Source organism: Microtus ochrogaster, chromosome 8 (genome assembly GCF_000317375.1).
Source record: "Microtus ochrogaster isolate Prairie Vole_2 chromosome 8, MicOch1.0, whole genome shotgun sequence".
Classification (NCBI taxonomy): domain Eukaryota; kingdom Metazoa; phylum Chordata; class Mammalia; order Rodentia; family Cricetidae; genus Microtus; species Microtus ochrogaster.
Window position 1 is genome coordinate 32017306 of NC_022015.1, and position 8594 is coordinate 32025899.

General features: G+C 46.8%; 1 protein-coding gene across 1 annotated transcript in view; it reads right to left on the reverse strand.

Moving 5' to 3' along the window:
* The window catches only part of Stk32c (serine/threonine kinase 32C), an 85622-nt gene that overhangs the window by 55909 nt on the left and 21119 nt on the right, over positions 1 to 8594 (reverse strand). The window lies entirely within an intron of this gene.

The following is an 8594-nucleotide window of genomic DNA, read 5'->3' on the forward strand; positions in this document are numbered from 1 at the left end:
GGGGAAAAGGATGGGATGGCTCTGCAAAGATGCAGCACTGCTGACTTTGAGGATAAATGAAGAGGCCATAAGTCACAGCCCACAAAGAACGGAGCCTCCAGAAGCTACGGAAACAAGCAAGAGCGTTCCCCCAGAGCCTGTGGAAAGAGAATGGCCCTCACCACCTGATCAGTATATTGATCTTGTCCAGCCTGGAAGGCAACTGACAGCCATGTCCTGATTCCACCCAGGGGAGAGCACCTAGGGTCTTAGCCGAACATCAGCCCCACATCAAATGGGCTCAGCAGAAGTGACATATCACTACTGAGGAGGAAAAGTTGCTATTTTAAATTCTACCTCATGGTAAATATATGGTTTTATTTCAGACTTTTTTTTTTCTTTGTATATGATCTGACGGAAAGTCGATATTTGAAGATTAACAAATCACATGGTTATTTATTTTTGCAGGAAATGTGTGTTGATAAAGCCTTTCACTCGGCTGTGGAAGCTAAATCAAAGAGCTGACATTTACCCAAGGTTTGAAATCTAATAGGATTGATCGCAGACCCTACCCTGACCCTTGCCCAGCATATCCTCACAGGCATCAAACCTCCAAGTACTAGCCTGTCCAAGTGCCTTTCAGAGACAGCCCAGTTCAATGGCACCTCAGATTATAGGACATCTCAGGCTCCAGGTCACCTGAGTTCAGGCTCAAAAAAATTGGAATGGAACTGGGTCATATCCAGGGGTCCATTTTTTTTCCCCCGATACAGGGTTTCTCTGTAGCTTTGGAGCCTGTTGTGGCACCAGCTCTGTAGACCAGGCTGGCCTCAAACTCACAGACACCCACCTGCCTCTGCCTCCTGAGTGCTGGGATTAAAGATGTGTGCCACCACCACAGGGCCAGCGGTCCTTTAAAGAGAACCTCAACCTATCTTTCTCCCACTATTGGGAAAACACCCCACCTTTAAGAAAGAGACAACAAAAAGGGAGACAGTGATGACAGGGACTGTAAGAAATATACCCCAAACCTCCACCACATACAGGGCCAAAATGCACACTTCAGAGGGTGAGGCCTAACCCTACCTGCCATCACCAAAGACAGCTGAGGGCCTGGGGAGCTGTCCCTGGTGCTGTCAGTCTACCCTCCCCGGAGCCAATTCCACCCCAGCTTTCCCAGGCCTCAGCCCAGACTACCGTGGCGGTTGGGTGGGGGGGGGGTGTCTATCCTTCTCCACACACCCACTTTCTCCCAGACTACCGTGGCGGTTGGGTGGGGGGTGTCTATCCTTCTCCACACACCCACTGTCTCCCAGGACCATGCTGCCCTTTCAGGCACTCACACTCTCCACATGGTCCTACAGCACAGCAAACGGAATCTAAGATACTGGGCTCCACAGAGACAAATACAACATTGTCCAGAGACCATTACATAGCAAGGCTTGACAAGGGAAGAAGAGGGGGTGGGGTGGGGTGGGAGAGGGAAGTGAACTCTCTCATCTGCCCATGGAAGGAAACCAGGTTCCTGGCCTGGCTTTGAAAAGTCTGGCTCAACGCCAGGGATTGGTGATAAAAGGCAAGCCCCTTTTTCTGAATCTTAGCCATGGGAAAACCCTGCAAGCCCCAAAGCCCACCAACTTCCTCTAAAATCACACTGGTCTCCCATAGATTCTCTGCCTCATTCCGCTTAGGCACGCTTCCTTGAAGCAAACGAGCCAGGTCAGTATGACCACCTCAAACTAGTTACAAGGTGTTTCCGTGGGGTCCTGATAGTATCCACAAATGCCAATATACCCATCCACAAGGCACAGTTGCGGTTTATATGTGTCTAAATGCCTTTAAAATACAAATACCTTCAATCTCAAGGATTCCTCTCTGCCCTTGTCTGGCCTGATGCTTCCCGATATGTCCACAGCAAAGAAAAGAGTCCGGCTATTCCTGACGATCTCAGTCATCCTGGCCTGGTCCACCCCTCCTTGTCTGCCTAGCAAACACAGAGTGTATTGTTCTCAGTGCCATCTATTAACCTGGTCTGGCCCATCCATCCCTGGATATCAAGAGCAAACACAGCATCCAGCCAGCCCTGACAGCCCCAGTTATCCTGGCCTGGCCAATTCATCTCCAGCTGACCAGAAACCACAGGGTCTAATAGCTCTAAAGACTCAAGGCCACAGCTATGCTCCAGCTCCCTCTCCAAGTGAAAAGCCACTGGTGCCCCCTCCACCCCCTGTGCCAGCTCCTTCCCTCTCTCCTCCTCCAGCTCGGGAGATGGGATTATTGCCCTGGAAAGGGGCATACCTATTTTTAACCAACTGAATTGAATTAAGGAAAGGCATTATTTCTACACAGAGCATAAGACTTCTGTTCTCTTTGATGTTTCCAAAAATAAGAGTCAAAGCCATCCCAGAGCTAGGAGTCAGGTTGAGCCTGTGGTTTCCAGGATGAGGGTCTTGGCCAGACACAGAAGCCTGTGATAGTAGGACAAGAGCAGCCAGGAACTCTGTGATGCTTGGACAAGGGTAGCCAGGTCTGGGGGCCTTCCCTGAAAGACACTTCAGAGGCCAGTGCCGACACCAGCGCTTAGGCCTCCAGACCCCAGCACAGTGATGCTACAAAACCAGCTCCAGCTCCATCTGTTCAGGCAGGATGGTTGGGGCCACAGCTACGGTTCTGGACCTTTGGGTTGTGCCGTGCTGTCTCTCCAGCCCTCCTGAATAGGAAGCCTGCCTGACTCCAGCCTCAGTACCGCATCTCCAAATCCCACAGGCAGCTACAGTTAAATCATCTTCTGACCTACAGTCCCCACGGTTTGCGTCCCCAAGACTGCAGAGGTCTTTTTTTTTTTTTGGCCCTAACTTGGGCTGGATCACATTACCTTCATGCTTCAAGCAATGGGTTACTTATCCAGTGCTCCAACACACCAAACCAGCATCTCAGGGCCAGCCTTGTCTCTGCCAATTGTCCTGTAGAAGCAGAGCCTCTGAGATCCTCCTGGTCCTCCAGGGCCAAGAAGGGGTGGTAATGATGGATACTAACTCCCCAGGGACAGACCCTAGACACAGAGCCCTTAGAGTCCCCTCTCCATCCACTCCTCCTCACAGACACAGTCCATGACTTGGCTTCCAGCTGTGTATTCAAAGGAGATAGAGGACCAAGAGGTCACTACAGAGCAAGAGGAGGCAGGTCATCAGTCCTGCAGAGTCCAGAAAGATCCAGAATACTGGGGATTCAGTGTAGTGGGTGACAAAGGCGGCACTCTACATCAGAGAGGAAAAGCTGAAGGAAGCTGGATTTCCACCTCATTCCCAATGACAAGACAAACTGCAGATGCAGCAAAATTCATACATACACGGGGTGGGGTGGGGGGAACTGCAAATATTCTATGGCCATGAGAAGTGGTGAGTTTATCTGAAGAGCTTTGTGGCAAGACAAGGCTTTCTTAGCAAAAAGTAAACCCCAGAAGCCAAACGGGAAAACCCTGGATTTTAGATGGATGGATACCTGGAAGTACCTAAATTCTAACACTTCTGACTAGAGAAAGATCCATCCCATTCCGCAACTCATAGCACCACCAATGGGAGCACAGTCTTACCATGCAGTGCCTTCAGCCATTGCAGCCATGCGAGGATGTGCCAAGAGGCCCCACCCATAGACGGGCACAGAGCTGAGCTCTTGGGCTTCCCAGCTTCCAGAACCATAAGCCAAATTTATCTCTACTCCCCATAAACAAACAGACAAAGTGGTGGCAGTACACACCTTTAATCCCAGCATTCAGGAGGCAGAGGCAGGCAGATCTCTGGGGGCGAGCCAGGGCTACACAGAGAAACCTTGTCTCAGAAAAACCTAAATAAGATTAAATAAACAAACAAAAAGAAAAGAAAAATACTATGAGGTGGGCAAAAGTGTTTGCATAAGTACAATATATCGGAGCAATTCTCTTACAGTGTGGCAAACCTGTACAATTGACAAGAAAAAAAGCTCAGCAGAGAAAGTGAAGATGGGGTGGGGGTGGGGTAGAGATGGGAGCTGGTGGTGAATATTATCAAAATAAACTGTATCCATGTGCTAAATTCTCAAAGAAGTAATAAAATATTATGTTTTATGTTTTTATTATTTCATATGTTATTACGTTTTAAACCCATTGATTAGAAAAATCACACAGTGACAACATAAAGTGTTTATAGAAATTCAAACACGTTTCATGGGGTACCTCTCTTCATGTGCACCAGAGGCTCCCTGTAGTCAAACACAGGAGAAGAAACTTAAGAAGACACATAAAGGAATGCATGTGAAGACACACGCATGAACAAGCAAGCATGCGATGTGTGTACAGACAGTGAGAGCCTTACTTCCCATCTGCTCGCCTCTATTATGTCCGTGTCTGAGCTGGAACATGAGGGAACTTTCTCTGGGTGTGAGCCTACTGGCTCTCTTATGTCTCCAAGGAGTGTCTCTAACAAAACAGGAGCCTGCTGACCTTGTACAGAAACACCCCCACTGTCCCTAGCTTACCTTCCTTCCTATACCCCTCCTCACTGGAAAAAAAATAGCCATTTAGATATAGCTCAGTCACTGTAGTCCTGAACCAACAACTGCAGATGTTTTTAAGAAAAAAAATTAAGAATAAACATACATCCAAACTGCCTAGGCTCCCCCAAAGCCAGTACGTGCAGGAGGATCAAAAACCCATTGCCATTGTTCTTGAGTTCTCAGTAGTCCTCATTGTCCGCTATGTTCAGCGAGTCCGGTTTTATCCCAGGCTTTTTCAGACCTGGATGGAGGTGGGTGGTCCTTGGACTTCCCACAGGGCAGGGAACCCTGATCGCTCTTTGGGCTGACGAGAGAGGGGGACTTGATTGGGGGAGGGGGAGGGAAATGAGAGGCGGCAATGGGGAAGAGACAGAAATCTTTAATAAATAAATAAATTAAAAAAAAAGAATAAACATACATACTCAATTTGGAAAACACCATCTTCAGAAACTGGTTGTTTTATGATTTTTTTTTTGTTATTGTTGTGGTTTTGTTTTCTGATGGGCTTGGGGATTGAACCTAGGACCTCCTACAAGCTGGGCAACTTTCTGCCTCAGAGGTACACCCCCAGTCCTATTCTGTAAGTTCATTTTGAAACAGGGTCTTATTCTTTCAAAGTCTGGGATTCTGATAGGAATTGCACTGAATCTGTAGATCGTTTTTGGTAGGATTGCTGTTTTTACTATGTTAATCCTACCTATCCAAGAGCATGGGAGATCTTTCCATTTCCTGATATCTTCCGTAACTTCTTCAAAGACTTAAAGTTCTTGTCGAACAGGTCCTTCACTCCTTTGGTTATACCCCAAGATATTCTATGTTATTTGTGGCTACTGTAAATGGTGATGTTTCTCTGATTTCTTTATTTCTTTTTTTTTTTTTTTATGGTTCTTGTCCTACAAGCTCTTGTAGACCAGGCTGGCCTCGAACTCACAGAGATCCGCCTACCTCTGCCTCCCGAGTGCTGGGATTAAAGGCGTGCGCCAGCACCTCCCGGTTCTCTGATTTCTTTCTCAGCATCTTTATCATTTATATATAGGAAGGCTACTGATTTTTTTTAGTTGATCTTGTATCCAAGCACATTACAGAAACTGTTTATCAGCTGTAGGAGTTTCCTCGTAGAATTTTTGGGGTCCCTTATGTATACTATCATATCATCTGCAAATAGCAAAAGTTTGACTTCTTCTTTTCCAAGTTGTATCGCTTTGGTCTCCTTTTGTTGTCTTATTGCTCTAGCTAGAACTTTGAGTACCATGTTGAATAGGTACGGAGAGAGTGGACAGCCTTGTCTTGTTCCTGACTGTAGTGGGATCACTTTAAAACAGGGTCTTGTCAACTTGCCCAGGCTGGTTCTGAACTTGCTCTGCAGCTAGAAAATAAACTCGCACACTGAGACAATGGGGATGTTCTATCGGGAACTCACCAAGGCCAGCTGGCCTGGGTCTGAAAAAGCCTGGGATAAAACCGGACTTGCTGAACATAGCGGACAATGAGGACTACTGAGAACTCAAGAACAATGGCAATGGGTTTCTGATCCTACTGCACGTACTGGCTTTGTGGGAGCCTAGGCAGTTTGGATGCTCACCTTACTAGACCTGGATGGAGGTGGGTGGTCCTTGGACTTCCCACAGGGCAGGGAACCCTGATAGCTCTTTGGGCTGACGAGGGAGGGGGACTTGATTGGGGGAGGGGGAGGGAAATGAAAGGCAGTGGCAGGGAAGTGACAGAAATCTTTAATAAATAAATAAACGGAAAAAAATAAATAAACTCTTTCCTGGAGTAAATGTCTGTCAGATAGAGGTTGCTCCCATTTACGGGAAGTTCCCAGATCTGTTTGTTCCTATCAAGTGAAAACATGAACTTTGTAGAACACTTGAAGAACCTTTGGTTTTGACTCGGGGATCCACAAAAGCCGTGGAACACCAGTGAGGAAAGCACCACTGTGGTCAGCTGGGTTCCACTCAGTGGTCCTCACAGACCTACCAGAGGAACCTGGGCCAGCAAGGGGTGGATTTGAACACACTCCCTGGAGTGCACTCTGTGGGAGCTGACCCTCCAGTGAGGGCTGTGGTCAGACAAGCTCCCAACCGGCCACCTGTGCACACGGTACAGCGTGGAGTGTCTCCCGCTAAGGCGGCCCGAGAGCAGAGTCGCCATCTGTATCCTACAGGTCTGGGGGTACCACACGTGCTGGGTGGGGGAGAGGTGCTAAATTGTATAACACTCCAGGCAGTCACTGCACTGAGCAAGAGCTGGGCTGTGCTTAAAATACCCAGGCAGAACTTGAGAGGTGCCGACAAGCTAGCAGCACCCTCACGGCCTCACAGAGCCACCCACTGCTGCTCTCCAGAGAGAAGCAACACACCACGAGTAACACACCACGCAGCCCCTCCTGAGCCACGTGTCCTCATGGAGCCGAGTGCCCGTTCTGGCCTTCCCTGGGGACCAGAAACAGTTAGGCACACTGTCCACTGAATAGGCATTCTGATAGCTTTTTGTTTGTTTCTTTGATTCATTTTTATTTTTTCCTTTTTTTTTTTTTTTTTTTTTTTTGTTTGGTTTGGTTTGGTTTGGTTTTTTAAGACCAGCTTTCTCTGTGGAGCCCTGGTTGTCCTGGACTCAAACTCAGAGATCTGCCTGCCTCTGCCTCCTGAGTGCTGGGATTAAAGGCGTGCATTATCATCATGCAACAACACAGCTTCCCAGGACGCTGATTCACTCACCTGTGGAATCCCATTTACCATAGGGCTGGGGCCATGACAGTGATGCTGAGAGATGGCCCAGCAGGGCACAGCATCAGTCAGTCTTCGGGAGCCAGTTCTCATCTGTTTGTCTCAGCTGATAAGAGAAGGCCAGCCCTACCACGTTCCCAGGTCCTCCCCACAAAGGACAACCATCAACAAGGCATCCTGCACTGCGCCCCCAGGCTCCAAGAATACGCCTCGTCATCTCATTTCAACAAATGGTGCTGGACCAAATGTACACTAGACCACAAAGGGAGAGAAAAAGAAGACAGGAGGAGGGAAAAAACTCAACCTTACCTTATACAAAATACAGACAAAAATTGACGGCTATAAAACACTAACAAGAAACAGAAGTCTTTGTAATCTACAGTTGTGCAAAGGTTTCTTAGCAGAGTACAAAAAGAATAAACTATATAAGGATTGAAAAGAACAAAATAAACACTCACATACACCTTCATCACAGTTGAAAGTACCTATTTCTAAAACCAACATTAAAAAAAAAGCAATGTTGGCTGGGTGGTGCTGGTGCAGACCTTTAACCCCAGCACTCTGAGAGGCAAAGATAGGCAAATCTCTGTGAGTTCAAGGCTAGTCTGGTCTACAGAGTGAGTTCCAGGACAGCCAGAGCTGTTAAAACCCTGTCTTGAAAACAAACAAACAAAAAAAAAAGAATATTGTCCTGATCGTTTCTTGAACACAGCTTCTCAGTGGCCGGATCCACTATCTGTGGAATCCTATTTACCACAGGTGTGATAATTAGTGGACTTCTGTGTTAATTATGGCTCCTATGTGCAGTAATGAGCTAGACATACATTGGGTCAATGGAAAGAAAATGTCCAAGGGAACCTCACAGGTGACAGGAGTCTTCATGAGCTGAGAGCACCCATCATCACGTGGTGGTGTGATTCTGAGAAAACCCACTGAAAGCTGGGTGCGTCCACTCACCCCCTTACTGCCAGCACTCAGGAGGCAGAAGCAGGCAGGGTTCTATAAGCTCAGGGCCAGCTGGATCTAATAGCAAGTTCTAAGCCAGCCAAGGATACATAAAAAAAACACCCTGTCCTCAAAACGTAAAATAAAAAACAAACCATACTTAGAATGGATCAATTTTAGATTTTCTTTTTACAAACTATACTTCAACAAAACTGATTTTAGAAATCAGCTATATTCATATACATTGGTAACAAAAAAAATCATATGAAAATGTCACTTATAACATCAAATAACCTTAATCACTTAGGGACAAATTTAATGAGAATTGTGTATGACCTGATTACCAGAAGATACAACCCATTAGTCAAAGAAATTCAAAAAAATCTAACTAAATGGAGAGAGTTTCACTCT